The sequence below is a fragment of the Ambystoma mexicanum genome, chromosome 1q, assembly GCF_040938575.1.
Source record: "Ambystoma mexicanum isolate Mex_15411 chromosome 1q, UKY_AmexF1_1, whole genome shotgun sequence".
In the NCBI taxonomy this organism is placed as follows: Eukaryota; Metazoa; Chordata; class Amphibia; order Caudata; family Ambystomatidae; genus Ambystoma; species Ambystoma mexicanum.
In genome coordinates, this window is record NC_090922.1 from 1,193,999,508 (window position 1) to 1,194,019,171 (window position 19,664).

Here is a 19,664-nt window from a genome sequence, read left to right on the forward strand (position 1 = left end):
GCGATCTTGATCCCGCCGTACAAGCCTGGTTCTATGTCAGATGACTTGAGATGTATGATATCTGTGCCCATGCACTTTTTCAGGGGATCTATCAGTATCAAGGCCTGATCCAACCCTGAATCACCTTCTTAAAGCTCATGCATGTGTCCTGCCTCGCTGTACATTCCTCATAATTTACTAAATAACGATCATCACCGCAACTGAACCTCTTGAAGTCTTCTCACCGCTTTTGTGTTTTACGGTAATTCTTGATATATTTTGTTTGTATCGTCCTTCTTGATCTGGTTAATCTTGATATGAGCTTGACTTCTCTATGTTCTTGTTTCTCTGCAGTCCTTCACCTGATGGCTCTCTCCTCCGCTGCATGTGCAATTGTAATCACTTCATCTAACGTTGGATTCTTTGCATTGATCATTTTCTTCTGCAGTTTCAAATCTGAGTAATTCATTACCAGCATGACCCTGACTCTTCCTTCATCTGTGACCCCGAACTCTCATTGGGTCATCAATTCCTCCAGGACCACTACAAAGTAATGGATGAATTCTGTGGCACCCTGGTTCCTAGTCTAGAAGTATGTCTGGTGCTTCAGAAAACCTTTTATTCATGCATAGTTTTGCGTCTGTGAATACATGCAAGGCCTCTCTGTAATGTTAGGCTGTCAAATATCTGATGTCCGTCAACCTCCAAGTTGTTCGACAGCTGTTTTTCTCACATTGACATGTTCTGCTCCATGCCTATGTCGAACAGTTTCAACTATCTAGTCCATGGTCTGGACGGGCTACTGGGTGTCAGCAGAAATGCTAGTGGAGCATTTTGCTTCTTTAGTTGTGGGTGGCGTGGTGGGCTGCAGGAGCCAGTCCTTGTCGCAAATGTGGTGTTCTGGTCTTAATTTATTATTCCATTTTCAAAACTTAACTTATTAGTACAAGTATGCAATACCCACCTTCAAATGAGGACAACCAGACTCAGGTAAAGTATCTTCTTATATTCTTCATTAGCAAGAACACATCATCATTAGTGGCCTTTTTCTGTTCAAATCTTCGTTATTAAGAGGAGACAGCGGCTGGCATTGAACCAGAAGAGTGATGGGGCCTCAGTGCTCTCTCACTTGCTTTCTGCGTCTTCTGCAGCTACACGCTCATGCTTATCACCTCAGCTTTCGCCCCTTACGCTCCGCATGATGGGCCACTTCATTCAGACAGAGCAGAAACCAAAGCTGAGCTCCACAAAAATGCTTCCTAAATAACCAAAGTCCTTAATGCCCTCTTTAGGAAATGGTATCACACAATTGTAACATTGCCTTTAACTGTGATATTGGTGGTTATGACATGTGCCCCTTTTCCAGACACAGGGCCTCATTTTGAGGTTGGTGGTAGTCATGGCGCTATTTGCGCCATGACTGCCACCAATAACGGGTCCAGCACCGGTCTAGTTCAATGGGGACTTAGCGGTGTAGTCCGACCTTTGCGGGACCGGTAAGTCCCCATTGAAAAAGCCATTCCCCATTCCCATTTGAGCCCCCATAGGGCTCAATGGGAATGTGAAGGTCGCAAATAATGGGCTTGTGCATGTCAAGCCCGTTTTTTGCACCCTGGTCCCTTAACGGGTCCTGTCCATAACGCCAGGTCAGACCAGGCGTTAAAGGAGGGACCCGCTAAGGGATCTTGTAGTAGGGCGCTAAGGGATTACCGGCACCAGTCTCCTTACCGGTGCCCGGTATCCCTTACTGCCCAGCTTGGAATGAGGGCCACAGTGTTTTTGTACCAATATCTTCCGCCCATGAATTTTCAGAAATGTTCAGGTTGCTCCCATTGATAGGAGCGGAAATGTCTAGACTAGTAGTCTGTTCTCATGAATGTCTCCCTCCACCGGATGGATGATGAAGCGTGAGGTATCCAACACACATTGGTCTAACAGCTGTCCGAGGATCATTACGTAATGGCCTATTCAATTGTGATTAGTATTGTGGCAGCTGGGGGCCAGGGATTTCAGTTCATTTAGCAGTTTGCATTGTCCGTTCCCCCATTTTTCCAGTAGCTACAGCTGTAAAAGAATTGGTCGATGACATGTTCAGTTGCTTTCCAAATATTCCATGATGGACTCAACCATTTAAGGCCCGAGATATTGCTGGTACAAACGATGAGAGAATGCTTCTGCTACCACAAATCCGTTAACACAAGGAGTATTATTTCTCCCCTGTGAGTGATGCACCATTTCTTGACCATTTCTTGATCATTGTTAGGCTTTTGAGAGAGAGTCAGCACATCGTTTAGTTTTGCATTATCAGTAATGCCTAAATGCTGCCTATTTTTTCACAGATCATATCGTGGGATCTACAAATGAACACTGCCATCAATCGCCAATTTTCAGTTTCTGGTACATTGGGAGGCACAACTCTGACCACACGTTATGTTTAAATGTAGAATGCATGGCTCGCTCACCTGCCAAGATATTATCGTCATTGGCCTGATCTCGCCATTCCCAGAGGTTATCATAGTCCTTGTCTCTAGCCTCCCATCTTCCGGTTGGCATTTTGACGGTGAAGCACTTGGTGCCCTTCACATGCCCTGCACACACCGCTGTTGCGCGGCTGCAGTGCTTCTTCAGCGTGGGTGGGAAGTTATTTTAGGAGCTGTGGGCACAGGGTGGCCTTCAAAATTCAAAAGTATCTATTCAAGATCAAATTCACATGGCTCAAAAGGACAGCAAGCAGTCTTGCAATCACCATGTAGCTTTTCCGTATGCTTCCATAATCTTCACTACAGAATAAAACGTTCTGCGTATTCAAATAAAACGGTCAGTCAATTTGTAAACTAGAGAAATGTTGTTGCAAAGCCATTAATCATATTCTGTGCTAGAGTAAAATCATTTTAAACCATTAAGCTGTATCTTGGACTAACATAAAAGAGAAATGTTCTTCCATGCGTATAAAAATGAATTGCTTTAACTCACGTGGCGAGGCCTCTTCTGCATTGGCGGGATGGGCTGAAAGCTTGTATGGCGGTTTGCACAGATTGCTGCAGGTGACGGTGATTACTCTAAACATTGCAAACGTCACTTCGCACCTCATGTTTTGCTGGTGCATTCTTCTTTACACATTTAACTCTGGGCACCGATACACCTGTCAGTTTATTGGCAACACCAGTTCTCTTCCTGGATACATGAGAGTTTTATTACAGACAAATCAGATGCACTCCACCACATTACAAGAGCCTGCTTGAGCACATCCGAAGCCCAACCACACCCCAACTACATCCAGTACCATGCATCATGGGGACTAGATATCAGCATGACAGTAAAGCCTTTGCTTTAAGCAGAGACTAGCATTGCTGAAACTCTATCTCATGCTTACTGATAACTAATGACAGTTAAACATGCATCCCTACTTCCACAACCATGTTACCTCCCCTGATCCCACGTGCTTTTAACCTTACTTAATTGAATCCTCTATTGGCTAATCCCCTTTTTCTATTCACTACTCTCACCAACCCTCTTCCTGACTTCCCAAAGACTAAGGTCTGGTGACACCCGGGCAGAGACACAATACGCCACCTAAGACCACTATGGTGGTGATGGGCACAGTATAAATAGTGGCTAACATAACACAACATAAGGTATACTACATTATAAGTTGGATATTCGGCATGTGCCCTGGAAATAAGTAGCATTTCTCCCTTGATTTTGACATTCCTTTTAGGTTTTGTGCAGCATTCCTAGGCTTGAGACTGTCAGTGACTTGATCCTCTAGGGAAAGGACGTTCATCAAATCTTTAGGACTTACAAATGAATTTGTCACACATTGGACATTTTACGCCTTTCAGGAGAGTAGTTACTGAATCTCTCTTTTATTCCTACCATGGAATTATGTGCCCCTTTTATTACTTCTCTGTTCAATGATGAAATAACCAAAATATAGCACTAGCTGCAGCTCTTCATGTCTCCACATTGATGTTTATGATTTCTTTCTTAGTTTATATAAAGGAATATTCTCTGATAAGGCCTTTCCACAACTGGAAGTTCATACATATTGTAGGTGAATGACACAAAACCCAAATGATCCAAACAATCCCAAGTAGACCAAATAATCGATGTACCGTTTGCAAGAAAAACAAAGTTTTATTACATGCAAAAAGTATCAGACGGTCCTGTGGAAGTGAACTAACATGGAGCTCACCGCACCCAAAGAAGTTACATCTTTTATAGCGGACAACCACAAATAAACAAAACTCTACATAATAGAGATTACAACATGATCCCGCACTCCCCGTTGTCTATCACCTATATTCAATTCTAATTATCCCCTCTAGTCCATAACCCTATTGGTCACACATTATCTAAAACACATTTCCCTAAACATGTGACCTACTATATCATCACTAAGAAACTCAGTAGTTGATTGACAACCAGGTACATTGTTGCCATAATACATTTCTCTAACAAGTAAATGATCCTAACCATCATATGATGAGCACCCCTCTGTCGGAGCCTGATCAAAGTGTGAATAGCGAGGTCAACTCTGCTTGGATAATACAATGGGCCTCGCCTAGGGACATCCTCGCCCCTCCAAACACACAGTGCACATTTATCCATCTAAAGCCTGTAAATGAAAGGCCCACTACCCTAATAGACGTATAAACAAACCCACTGCTATTACACACTCTCCCGGCCCACTTGGCACCCTTCCACATACCCGATCTCTTAGAAGGCCCACTGTAGCACATTGTGCATGTTGGGGACAAACTCCAGGTAGGTCTGAGGGCTACTAGGAGTTTGCGTACACTCGGAAGGCCCAACAACTTCCCCCAAAAGGAACGTAAGCCCAGTCAGACAGCAAGTTCAAACTGTGGTTTATTACAGTCAAAACCAACAGGGATCAGTACAAGGATAGAAGAAATCCAAAAACATCTCAATGTCTCCCGGCTCGCAGGCCAGTTTTGTATCCTGATTGCATCATAGTGATGTCACAACATGGGCCCTACTCCAGAAAGCTTATTGCCATATGGGATTGGCCATCAAGAACCTAATAACCTATATCATATGTTATGTGAGTTACTCTACTGGCCCTCGCATGTCAGGTGGCTGGCCTGGTCCATCCCCAAATTACTATCTCTTGCAAGCTTCTGTCTGTCGGTGTGAGATAGACTCTCTTTCCCAGCCCTTGTTTCTATTCATCATCTGAGTCGGCCGGGAGACCGTGATTTGGAGCTACTGCAGCTCTGAATTATGAGGAATTATTTGCATTTATTGCAGCTGATGTTACTGCCGTTGAGGGAATGGACTGTCCTTCGTATCTGGTGGCCTTGGTAGCAGGTCCTGTCTCACACGTTTGCTCTTGTCCTGTCTGCGTTCGTCTTAGCTCAGTTCTTGCTGAGAGGCATGTGACCTGCTGTAATTTTCCTAAACCATTATACGATTCCTACAGTGTGCATGCTATTCTATACTTTCCATATGTTAGTCACACTTGGCTCGGTCAGGTCCCAAAGGTTCTCCTGCAGTTCCATAAGGTTAATTGCACATAAGCATCTGCAAGCTATACTCAGGATCACTTGCATCTTGCGATTTCTGCGTTGCTGCATTTAAGCTAATGACAAAATAACAAAAGGAATGACAGTATGTACATGTATCTGTCCTCTAACTATAGAATTGTACGCTCGTGTTCTTCAGGTATTCGGTGTATGTTTGTGTCCCGATGTGCGGATGGCACATGTGCTTCCTGTCTAAGGCTGCTATGTTGTGGTGTCTCTAACGACGTCAGTAACGTGGCTTCTTGGCGCTTTAATTGATACTGTCAATTGAGGTCTCTTTAGTTGCAGTTCAGGCTCCTCGTCCACTCTGGGGAATATTTGTACCACACCTGGTCTGTAGGGCTGGCTGAGTGGGTACCTCTCAACATACTTATCGATCGTTGGAGCACTGGGAATTGGTCCAAAATAGTATAGGCATTCACGGTATCTCCTGGTCTTCTTCTGTGTCATGTACCTTATAGGACGGGGATGAGGGGGTGAATTTGCCCATCCCTCTTCATACACTTACGGGATCTAAGTACCAATCCTTCTTTTCTGCAGATAGAGTAAATACACCTTCTTTTAAATACATTATTCGTTCATTTTAAAAAATAAATAGAATTAAATGTTTTTCTTAGTATGAAAATACAAAATTACAAAATATATAGAAGTAATCAATGTCAGTTGTTCACTATTTTATTTAACACCTTTGAAAACCTCACTGTAGCACAGCCATCCAGCAGAACTACTTACCTCAGCCTAAGCTCATATGCAGTCTAAGCCTTAAGGCATCCTTCCCTCATTTGAACCAGGTATTAGGATACCTTATCCTCCAAACTGACCTCTCGCATTGCCCGTATATTGCACTTATATAGATGAGTATTGCCAGCAAATTGCAACTAAAGATAAGCAGGTAGTCCTGATATCGCATCTAGAAGACAGTAAGACAACCGGTCTATCTCACCTAGAGGATGCATTATGATAGCTTGCTCATGACACTTAGAAGACCTATTACGGCAATCCAGCTAGTGGGCCTAGAGGACGCACGCACACCGACAATTGGACAAAACAGTGGCACCAATAAAAAAGGTCCATCTGAGCCTCAAGGTGTGTATAAATGCACCACTTCAGTGGACATCTGCCACAGGCATAGCTACCCACACGCACACACCAGAATGCAGCGAAGACCTATGACAAATTCGACCTAGCTGGGCACATAGCGTTTTTGACTCCTCACACCAGATCAAGCTTCATCACCTCTGCCATTAGAATACAGTGATGGCCTATGGCGAAATTTGGTCCAGCTGGACACATAAAGAGTCTCGTGCAATCACGCACTCTCCTGACCTCCCTCAGCACCCATCCACATGAATGATCTCTTGGGTTGCTTACCGGAGCCTGGCTAGCCCATATAATTCCTTACCTTGGCCAAAATGCACACATGCATACTAATCCTTTACGAGAGCTTTCCCATACTCTGGACTACCTTCTCAGATGGTGTTCCCACCACAAGTGCTTTGAGACCATAATAATGGGAAAAGGCGCTATATAAATGACGACTACAATACAATACAATGCAATTATACAAGACACTGTGGCACGCACAGACAGCTCCCTGCCCTTGTAGATACACTTATTGGCATCACCTCTACTCCTCCCATTCCAAATCATGGTACAGCCCTAGCACATCTCCCCCCGTATCTCTCTGGGAACCCAGGTGGCCCTTGAATGAGGTTATCAGGGCATCACTCTTACGTTTTAATTTTGCATATTTATTAATCCCTAGAGTGCAACACCTGCAGTTCAAATAGGACGACCGCTCTTCTGGTGAGGGCAGTAGTGCTATAAATCTTCTCCAGGCCTCTTGGCATCACAGAACCCCGTGCCCTGTTCGCATGAATTGAACCTTCAAATGATACATCTCCAAACTTCCTCCCTGGACCTAATATTCCTTTCTCAGCTCCTATAAGCTCTGCAGCTGCACTCAATTAACTATTATCAGCCCAGTGTGGCTGCCTCTGTCCTTGGCAGCATAACTTCTCTCTGGGGTATGGAAGAGGGACTCGTCTCTGGATTAATTGGACAGAGCTGCAGCTCCACATTAGTCCTGGTTCTCATACTTTCACAAACGCATCCTGTAACGTGTTCTAAACTCCTACATGGCGGATCTCCTGCTACCTTAGCCCCAGGACCTCACCTTTGCTGCAAAACTTCTTTGACTCTGTCTCACACACCTACCCACGTCAACTACCTACTAGCATATCTCTTGAAACATTACATCGTATACTACCTCTAAAAGCAAAATACATCACACTGCCTTTAACCACTGCAACCACAATGTAAATGCATTGTTGCTCTTTCTGTGTGGCTATATGATGTTTCTAATATGTGTCAAAGCTAACTACAAATGGATATGTGCGCATTCTGGTGTGCCTAACTAGAACTGCAAGCACTAGGCCACCTGTTAATATGTCTTGCACAGCCTAAATCTCTTCGCCTGCCTGGGATGTTGCACCTGCATCCCAAAAATCCCTCCTTTAGTTAATACTCCATTAACTAACCCAGAAACCTCCCTTCTTCTATAATTGTCGTTTTTGGGCACCCATACTTTACACACGTGACGTAAACTTTCCCCCATCTGGGTATTCTTCTGGGTTAAACGTCACAACGCAAAATCCCCCATCTCCTGCCAAATCTACCCAATGCTCCACATAATTTTCTGGATCAGGTGGGGGGTAAGACAATGGCCCCGGGGACAAAATGTTTGTTCTACTCTTACCATCATGTCCTCTCATTCACCATTACACTTATCGGTCTGTGAGCACACATGTTTTGCGAGGGGAGCAGCATTGCCTATTTTTATACACACCGACATCATCGTCCTCTTAGACAGTGTCTTGGAACAGCAACGTAGAATAATTTGAAAAATACCATGATAATAACCAGCGCCTATATTGCTATCCCCAACCAGGACGGGGCCCATGAAAACATCAAATCAAACCAGTCTTCAGCACTCACTCCAGCTTCCATTTCCATGGCAATACTCAAGTTGTGGAGGGCCCCAATGTCATGTGTTAAAGATCTATTGTCTGCATCATTTGGGTGTAAGTATGTGCAGCAAGAAGCTCCTATCTTTTTGCACATGCCCCCTTCCATTGCCATAAGTAAATCCAGAACATACCAGTTCTGGAGGGTCATGAGACGAATAGCCTGCAATTCTGTTTGATTGAATTGAGATCCTGCTCTTTCTGGTTCACTGCCTGGGGCATTTCCCACCTGGTTATCTGCAAACACTTGGTATGGGTTGCAGTTTGGATACCAGGCACAAGGAGGGAGGTAAAGAATGCTTCCATCTTTGTGAACAAACTGTATTGTTCTGGGATTGCTTGGAGCTTATCAGAGGATTCTTCGGACCAATAGTTTGATATCTTTTGTCATCAGGCTTTTAGTGAGAGGCGAGCACGCTGATGGGGAGGGATTTTAGGGGTGGCACATTTATGACAGTCAAATGCGAGTCGGGTACTATGATAACGGTCGAATGCAAAGTGGTGAGCGAGCAGATGCCTCTCCAGGATGGGGGGAAGGTAGAGATATTCATATTGTCTGCACACCCAATAGACCAATAGAAGTCCATTAATGAGGATGTGCCATTAGTCAGGTTGGGAATAAACAAAGTCTTATCGCCCACGTCATTTGTGCCTATGAGTAGAGTGTCATTGCCTCCGAAACAAAAGGAGAAGTGTGCCAGTATTTGCACCTTAGCGGGCTTTTCATTCAGTCTGATCCAGGTGAGTTTTGACAGATAGATGCACAGGTCACTAGTCCTTTCACCCATTTGTTGTTGGAGAATAGCGCACCTTCCAATTTCAGTAGTTGTCTTATTTGACATTGTGCTTGCTCTGTATTCTTGGCACACTCACTTACATCTCTGTCCATTATTACTGCCTGGACCATGTGTCCTTGAACCAGGCTTTGTATTCTGCAAATTGGGTGAGGGCAGTAGTGCTCCGAATCTTCTCCAGGCCTCTTGGCATGACCTAAACCCATGCCCTTATCAAATGAATTGAACCTTCAAAAAGTGCATCTCCACCCTTTCTCCCTGGACCGGACATACCTTTCCCAGCTCCTCTGAGCTCTACAGCTGTACTCAATTAACTATTTCCAGCCCAGCGTGGCTGCCTGTGGCTTTGCCAGCATAACTTCTCTCTGGAGGATGGAAGGGGAATTCATCTCTGGATCAAATGGACAGAGCCTCGGCTCGATAGTGGGTCTGTTTCTCGTACTTTCACAAACACATCCTGTAACGTGCCCTAAAATCCAACATGGCGGTACTCCTGATACGTTAGATGCCGCTGCAACTCTTCTCTTATTCCATCTCACAGACCTCCCTACTTCAGCTATCTACTAGCACATCTCTTGAAACATAACAGCCCATACTACTGCTAAATGCAAAATACATCACCCTGTCTTTAACCTCTGCAAATGCAACGAAAATTAATTGTTGCTCTTTCTGTGTGGCTGTATGGTGTTGCTAATATGTGTCAAACTGCTGAGAGGTAGATGAATATGTAATTCATAGCTTCCTTCCCTCCACCAGCTCAATACTGCACAGGTGAGAAACGTTACTCAATAAGAAAACCGTACCGCCATTATCCCAGGATAGCACAGCAGTAGATGGACACAATCTAAGCTGAAGATGGACAAACTAACATTATGACAATACAGGTGCATGCATTAGACACAAAGCAAATCTGCACTCAACATGAAGAACGTGCATACTAGGTAATATATGCATTTATTGATAAAGATTATTAACATAGCATCCATAAGAGATGGAGAATACTAACATAAGCAATGAACACGTTTCAGTGAATTTCAAAGGTTTTTAATAGGAACAACTTAACTATAACTTCCCTTCAACTATGTTTTTTCACTGAATTTCAATGTTTTGTATGGCTGAAGATGTTTTGTGATGTTCCAACATTGTATGTAAGTTTTTTTAAAGTCCTCTTTTAACATATGTGAAAGAAGTATAAGGTTCCTTTACTAAACATATTTTTGGACCGCATACTGATGCATGTCACTTTGAGCAGCACACGCGGGGGATGCAAGTTATGGCTATATATATATTCACCGAAAAAACTTTGGTTAAGGGAAGTCAGGACGGCTTAACCCTGCACGCTCCTGTTTATGTCCCTTATAATGCCATTGTGTATGTTATTGAGAAGCCCTTCTGTAATAAAATATTTGTGCTCTTGGGCTTTGCAACTGGAACACGCTGTGTTAAGCCAGTCATGATTTCTCAAATGCGATGATGTTTTTTCAGTGAATTTCAAGGGTTTTCTTATTCCATAGTTTGTTTCCTCGCCACTAGCCATGGCCTTTGGCCGTGGCCACAGTATATTTTGAAACACTACCTGCCCACTATACATTGTATTCGGCTATGGCCAGTGGCCATGGCTATACTTGTCTTTTGGCCCACAAGCCTGGGCCTCTGACTCTGGCTAGTGAGAAAAGCCTATAGCCGTGCTCACTTCTTATTTTAAAACCTTACCTGGCTACTAGCCATGGCCTTTTGGCAGGCGACCACAGCTGATCTCTTTTGGGCCCACAAGCCAGGGCCTTTGACACTATTTATTGAGCACGCCCTTTGATCGTGCTCACTGCTTATTTTACAGCACTATCAGGCAACTGGACTTTTCACCTACCTCAATGTAGCTGTAAATATCAATGTTTCTTTCCCTCTTTGAAAAAAAGTTTTCCCCACAACTGTGTGTATAATAACAATATACTACAGCAGCTATCTGTAGTTATCTAATGGCCATGGTTATCGGGAAAAATGGCAAAATGAAATGCTTCATTGCCCTCCCAGGCACCCTCCAAGTGCCCCCCTCATATGTGCCTGCTTCCACGACTCTGCTCAAGTCCTCATCACCTCCCTAACCCTCTTTTTGGGAGCAGGGGCTCCACCTTCTCCATCAAATATTTTAAAAAATGACTGGATGCAATAACCCCAGATCTCCCATCGCAAATCAAGCTAACACTTTGTGCCCAAGTTGTTTCATACCTGGTCCAATTCCGTCCAGCGATTTTTGATGTGCGCACAAGCAAACATGTGCCTTTATTGTCTATTTGGGAAGTCTCACTTCTAGCGCTACCTCCTCAGAGGCATTCTTCCTTTTCTCACCTTCCCCCAAAACTCAATATCTCCAGAGCTCTGGCACTCTCCAGACTTAACTACTGCAACAGCCTATTTCTCAATCTCCCACTTTCCTCCCTTCGCCCCCTCCAGCTAATCCAGAACAGGGTTGCAAGTCTTATCCTTGGCCTCAAGCCCAGGGACTGTGTCTCTGCAGCCCTAAACTCTCTCCACTGACTTCCGGTGGCTGCACGGATCAACTTCGGACCCTAGGCATCATCCAGAAGGCCTTCTGGGGCCTGGGACCATGCTACAACTTTCCCTCCCGAAATACTCTCCTGATGGAGCCTGACGCTCCTCTAATTCGAACTCTCTGACTGTCAGACGCTTCTCCAATCACAGAGTTGGGGGCAGTTCTCTCTCCTTGACTTGAACCGGGCTTCCTTAAGTTCTGGAAAATGCTCAAACTCGGCTCATCTCTACCTCTTTCCTCCTCTGCTAATCACCCCACTGCCACTGCGACTGGTGGCCTGTTCCTCATGAATCTTACACGATCCCAGGACCTCCCTCACAGTAAATACCAGCACCCATCCCGCCACTGAACTGCACTGCAGGTCCCTCTTGGTGGCGCCACATCCACCTTGAGAGTCACCTGTTCCAGCACTTAGCCTGAGGTTCTCCTCCTCGGATCCCCTTAGCACTTCCCTCCCGGGGCCTCCTCTTGCACTTGTCCACTCCTCTGTTCCCCGTTCCATCCCCTTCCCATGCACTTCTTTTTAATGTAGGACCACAACTGTATATTACTGTCTGCCATTGTTTTTATTTCCCCTGTTCCCTTCCCCTTTAGCTTAGTAGCCCTTACAAATGCTCAATAAAATAAGATAAAAATAAATATGGGGAAAATTAATAGGGACTAGGCCAAAATTGTGTTTTTTTGTTTTCTTCATAACTTCTTTATTTGTTGACAGACCTTTCCAGTCTGGGGGAGAGGGGGCAGAAAGTGTACTTGGGGGGTGGGGAGCGGGGGAGCGGGGGGGGGGGGTGTGGGGATGGGTTAAGTGCAAATTTGTCTGCATAATTTTAGCTAAATCCATCATACAAGTAAAAAGTTATTAGCGATTCATTTTTTGGATTTCCTATGTTTTTCAATACTCTCGCGACACTATAACATGTATCATAAAGTAGTTAGAGTACTTTTATATTGTCACCAAATGAATTAGTGCCTTAAGAAAACTTGCTCCAACTGAAACTTTAACACACACTACGACACTACTTCACATCACTCAATTTAGTGTGCATCTATGCTATGGTTACTTTGAGTCTTGTGAAGTATTGTCCGGAAATATGTCACACTATCATATTCCATATGGAACTTCAGCTCACACTACACCACTACTGTACAGCCCTAAGGTTAACCTTTTGTTTTCTGAATGCCATGTGTTTTTCCTCTAGTGTCATGAAGCTGAAACTAAATACTATTTGACTTTGTTGATACTGTAGGCGCAACGAACATTCCAATCTCATGTTTATTCCTAATGAAATCTAATGCAATGTTTATTCCTAATGAAATCTAATGCAATGCGAAAGGTCCATGATCAGTATAGAGATAGTGTTTTAGATACACATGTGGCCTTCACATGAGTAATTCCGGATTTAGCTGTTCAAATAAAACATGAAACTCAGATTAGAAGATACAGCTAAAAATGTACGACACCCGAACAATGGCTCATGTTCCTACTTCTGCTTTGTTCTACACATTCCAGGTTGCCATGGTAGCCCATGACATGTACTATATCTAGTGTGTTTGCCTTGGTAACAGGTGTTCTTGTACTTCTTAGAGATGATGAGGCATTTGCAAAGGATGTTTCACCTTTCTGTTTAGTACATTTAATTGCCCATGCCATATTCTTAAACGCCCTTTTATGCCCAGTCCCTAGTCTACGTGTGCAGTGTGGTCTACTGTCCCTTTTCTTTCTTCTGCTTTATCTATCTTCTTGCACCTTTCATCTTACATTCACTATGGAATATCCTTCCTCATCCTCTCATTTTGAAATGACTCCTTTTTTTATCATTCAAGTGATACAATAATTGGACAAGCATATTCACAGGACAAAACCACAGAATAAAGATACATAGCAATAATAATAATAATAGTCAGAAATGTGAAATTATGATATGAAGAACAAGGGCAGAAAAAGAACATCAGATTAAGATACAATTCCCCCTGTTTCAAGGTGATCAGACTAACACATGTCTACACTATATGCTGAGAACAGGCAAATGCTGTATTAGGTCCATATCCAAGGAGGGGAGTTAAGAACAAGGTCATGTCAGGGAGTCAGAACTACATGGGTAAAATCGATCCTGGCACTCAGCAGGAGTCCTGTTGACCCTAATGTGAGGTCTAATAGTATCCGTCTAGGAAGGGGGCCTAGATGTCTTGGGCCCCAGCCACTCTATTTGTCTAGATAGATTGATCCAGAGAGTTAGCAGTTTTAAAATCCAGTCACCCGCGTTCAAGGTTTTTGGTGACTTCCATTTTCATAAAATAATTTCCTTCAAAAGCATCCCTCCAAATAGGAAAGCTTATTTGGGTTTGGGCAACTTTCGGAGAGCTGTGTGTCAGGTGAGTACAAAGGCAGTGAATGTGGCAAAGGAAATGTGCACAAGATCACACAGTGAATAGCTCTGAGACAAACAACATGCACACAGGAACCAAGACACATGTATACTAAAACCCAGGAGTGCAAATAGAGTGTGACAACAATACAAATATATGGGGAAAGCACTTAGAAGCTCCTTATGGGTACAAGGAAATTCGGCAAGCTCCTTACCCACAATTGCTGTTACAGGTACTGACAGCGCTAAGCCCACGTAGTACAGGGCAAGCAACGACAGGATCTCTGAGTTAACACTCTTGATGGTATTGAATAAGGTAACTTAAAAACAGTACTCACGAGGACGAGAAATACCACTTGAATGTCAGCAAGCCCACGAACCCTGATGATCAAAAGGGGACCCAGAAATGCTATAATAGCAATGGGAGGATAACTTAATACATAAGACTCAAGACAAGGGGCAAGTAGGAATAGGTATTACAGAATAGTGAGGAAAACATAGGCATTAACACAGGAGCTAGCTACAACAGCACACCACACCTAATAATCAATGGGAAAATAAATGCAGAAGTGCAAGGGAAAACCTGGAATGGATTCCAAGAGAAAGTAAAGGAACAGGAGTAGAGAAAACGTAATTACAAAGGCAAACCTCCCCCACCCATGCAAGGAAAAAGGCAGGAAGCTAAATCTATGAAGAGGAAAGACTAAAACATCAAGGTTTACAGCAGCAAAGGGCCAATTCAAAGAAATATAGAACACAAGCAAACTGGGCTGCACCAAAAAGGAAAGCACTGACAATGCTGCCTGCAAACAGAGGAAGACAGAAAGGGAATCTAGGAAGCAGAAATCAATTGAGCACATTAAATTCGAAATCCAGGCATAAGGAAGAAGAAATATAAACTAGGATCTAGGCACAAAGCTAAGAACCAGGAACAAGGAACAAGGGACCAGTCACAAACAGGAAAACTGCATCAATGACCAGTGCTGGACTGAAGCAAACTGAGGCTCTTAAAGCTGCTTAACAAGTACACGCCTCAGGTGTGCTGCTTGCTGCACCTGCAGCCACAGGTGTTGCCTATCCTCAACCCAACCTTGTCCTGCAAGGGTGGAGATGAAGCAGTGGGCCAGGCATTCTGGGAAGCATAGTCATTTGATTAAAGCAGCATGCTGGCTGCCAAAAACCTGGAATGGATCCGGAAGGGAAGTAGCTTGGAAAATAAGGATTTAGCGCTCCCACTGCAACACAGCACGGTAGCATAAGGTTCGGAAGGAAGGTCCAGTAGGGAATAAACCCCAAATCATGCCCCCAAGTGGTGGCAACAGGATCTAAGGGAGCGAATCCTGACACTGTGTCAGGCCCAATTATGAAGATCAACAGTTCCATTGAAATTACTTTTTCAAGCATCAGGTGCTCTCTCTCACCAATGCCTTTTCAGAGGTGACAAGTCTATTAGCAGAACCATTTCTGATTGCCCCATCTTCAACAGCTTGATCTGACAATTCAAATGTTACTTGCTCCAAGCAAGTTCATATTGGACGCTGAGTTGGGCAACTCCGGGACCTGGTCTACGTGAAGCCAGTCTTCCTGATGATGGATCAGAAGGGGGCTTCATCCCAAGCCCTTTGCCATGATCCTTCAGAAGCCTCTGTTCAGAGTATGAGCATTCCTTCAGGTTGTACCGGTTTCAATGTCATCTGTAATGGAACCAGATACCATCTTTGATCATCAGCAATATGGTGGAACGTGGCAAGCTAGTAGTTGGGCCAGAATATTATGTTCTCATTGATCTTGACTGAGGGATTCAACCAAATGAATGTTTCTGTGAAGATTTAGTGGCCAGCACACAAGGTTTGTGATATCAAAACCCAACATTACCATTTACAAATTCTGTCAAAGGTTGCACACTTTCTTTGCTGCACAGTTTTGGACAATGGTGCTTGGGTCTCCAGGTATGAGGTCTGTTAGGATTCAAGCAACTCCCAGTCATCAGTGCTCTTTCTTGTCAGTTGGTAGAGATTTTGGAGGTCCAGGCCAGATGGTAGCTCATAAAGTTTGGAACATATATTCCCCATGTGGATAGTGGTATTTATTTCCAAAATGAACGCAGAGGGGGTACCATTGCAGAATGACTTTGGCATCAGTTCATCTAGACCCCTGAACAGGCACTGTGGTGCTTTAGTAAAAGCATTGATCGAATGTATTTCAATTTTGGAGCAATATTCATTTAAATGCTATTTTCGCTGCCCCAAAGCAAAAGCTTGATAAGTGACCATCTTTTAGATCCAATTTAATCTTAGGCATTAGGAAAGCACAGTTGAGTGGCATCAACTCTGCAGCCTCGGAAGATATCGCCACAGCCAGACATCACATAAAGTGCCAGCTGCAAATAGATGTGTATGGAGGGAGGCAGAAAGAGGCATGATCTTCGAATTGCTCCAATTAACGCTGTAGCCATAGATCTTTTATAATGCATAATCCTCTGGGCTTCTTGCATCAATGCTATCAGGTTGCCCACATGCAACAAATGTTTAGGATTCACAGGCCATTAATAACTAATTCATTGGATGTTCTGCTCATTCATCATCAGAATGGCAAGCGGCGCCTTTGTGTTGAATAACAGTCCCTCTTCCCAGTATGAATTGTTGTAAGAATTACCCATTGGTGAGGAGAACAATGTCAGCTCAAATATAGTGGCATATCCATCTCAGAGCCAAATCCCATCCTCTATATAGTCACAATTAAAATGTGGTCAAATACTTGCTTCGTGTTCAATGACACTGCTGCTACTAGGTTTGTAGAATGTTAACCTTTATGCAGAGTCAGGAGCAGCCTTCTCATGTTATCTACAGCACGTGTCATTTTAGTAAAGCCAACTTGATTTTCGTGTCTTATTCCTGGGACATTTCATTTAGGTATTTTGTAATCAGTGTTTATAAGACTGATCACCCTGTAGCTGTCAATCTTTTTTAAGGAGTATCATGTTTAAGGCATGTCTCACCGAGCACTGTAGTTGAAGTCCTGTGATAGTCTCAAGGAACATCCAATAGTGTATGTGACGGTTAAGTCCAGTAGCAGAAGCTAACATTATATTGGGAGATATTAATTCCAATGTCCTGTTCGAACAGAGTATGGCTGCGCTTATGTCATCCACTGAGACTGCACACCCAAGTTCTTTTTTAGGGTGGCAAATTTGCTTGCATAAAAAATCTTAAAGGAGTCTTGTCTCTCTTTAGCTCTCATATGTGTTTGAGATTACAAAGAATCTTCTGATTTCAGAGTATATTTCACACAGACTAATATCACCCAGCAAGTCCCCTGAAGTCCCGCTTTGCCGCGGGGAATCTCTGCTGTTTGCTGCATTTCGTTTTGGATCTCCAACTACGTGTTCCAGAAGTCTTTTCCTTTTTTTATATAGGCTGTGCCTTACCTTACGGGGCGGACCTACTTAAGGGAGACTGCGCACGCACCTGCGCACGCGCACCCTGCAAGTCCCCTGAAGTCCCGCTTTGCCGTGGGGAATCTCTGCTGTTTGCTGCATTTCGTTTTGGATCTCCAACTACGTGTCCCAGAAGGTGAACTATTTCTCGTGGGCAACGCTTTTAAGTTTATAAGCTTAAATCATCCTAAAACAGTCTTTTCCTTTTTTTATATAGGCTGTGCCTTACCTTACGGGGGCGGACCTACTTAAGGGAGACACCTCCGCGCGCAAACCCAGCAAGTCTCCTGAAGTCCCGCTTTGCCGCTTCGCCGCGGCGCAGTGGGAAAGGGGGCCCGTCCCGATATATATTTTTCCTTTGATTTTTCCTGTTTTTGCCCCTCTTGGATTATGATGAACACGCTTAAAACCGGCATGCCAACTTCCTTGAACATTGGTCTCAAGCCTCTGATGCCAAAGGTTACGAAAAGCAAACCCTCCATAACTGCTTCCACCCCAAAGTCACTCTGCTTTAGAAGAGGAGTGAAATTAAAGTCCCATTCAACCTCCTGTGCCACCCGAAGCACATGATCACGTAGATGCTCTTAGCATAACTCAGCGTGCTCTGTTAATGAACGAAATGGGAATTGTTTCCCGACAACTCCCTGGAAGCGACAAGGAGGTTTCAACATCAACAGGTGATCAGCATTTCGATCCAATCGGCCCAATGTTACCTGTTGCACCTCTTTCCGTTGTAGTTGAGCCCGTATCTGCTGTTGAACACGAACATCATCCAGTTGACCCATTACTAACTATTGATCACATCCCTGTCTCTGCTGTTGCATGTGGTCCAGCAAACACGAATTTAAATGGTCTCAATGCTATTACTGATAACAGCATTCTTGCAAATGTTGCACCTATTAACCTCAATATGTCTAACACCTCTTTTTCCCCACAGTTGAATTCAGATAATCTGTCAAAATCCCCCATTATGTTTTCAAGTTGTTGTTCCACCATTTCTAACATTTCGTTTTGTGCTCCAATGCCTCGTAGGCCTATTCCCCCACGTGGCAATGAACTACCTATTTCCATTACGTCAACAGTGACCAGTCAGGAATTAGATCCCTACCGGGAATGTATTTGTAAAAAACACCTTTGCAATAAGATTGGCAAAGATCCACAATGTCCTCTTACTGACAATCCAGCTTGTATTGAACATAGTAACCAAGCAATCACCAAATTTGCGTTTGATGCCTTACATGTTTCTTTGATTGCAATAACAAAACGTTATGACTCTTTGGATACGAAATCACAACTCCAAATGTCCTTGCTGAAAAAAATATTTGCTAATCAATGTAAACCTGTAACTAACCCTGTGACTATTGAGCCTCGGTCGTGTACTATCACGGTCGCGACACAAACGTCACATGCTGACATACAATGTCTACCTCAGTTTGACCACACTATTCTTCCAGTTGGTGAAAATGTTGAATTTGTGTGCCCTGAAACAGGCCTCAATAGTGACCAAGATGAAGCGCTAAAAACACAGGTTAATCAAATACAACCTCCAATCATTATTGACCCAGATGAGCGCCCAGCAAAGCGAAAGAAGGCTAAAAAGCCGACTCAATCCGCAGTGGCAGTATCCACTTTACCTGTTCCACAAGAAATGGGCTCTGCTAATCCTTGTCCTTTGTTACCACCTCCAGTTTCACAGAGTGTTACAAACCCACAAACATACACAATCTTTGCTAAAACCAATCGGAAAGCAGATCTGGTCCACTCCAAGTTAGCTAAAAACATGTCACTGAGCATTAAGAATACAACTGCTAAAACGAAAGTGTTTATTAAAAACTTACATTTAGCAAGAAAGAGCTCAATTGCAACCGCTCGGGTGATTGCCAAAAAGTACTTATCAAAAAAGCAGCAAAAAATCAACAATGTTAATTTTGCTGAGCCTAGCCGCCCTGGTGTACAAGAGTATGCA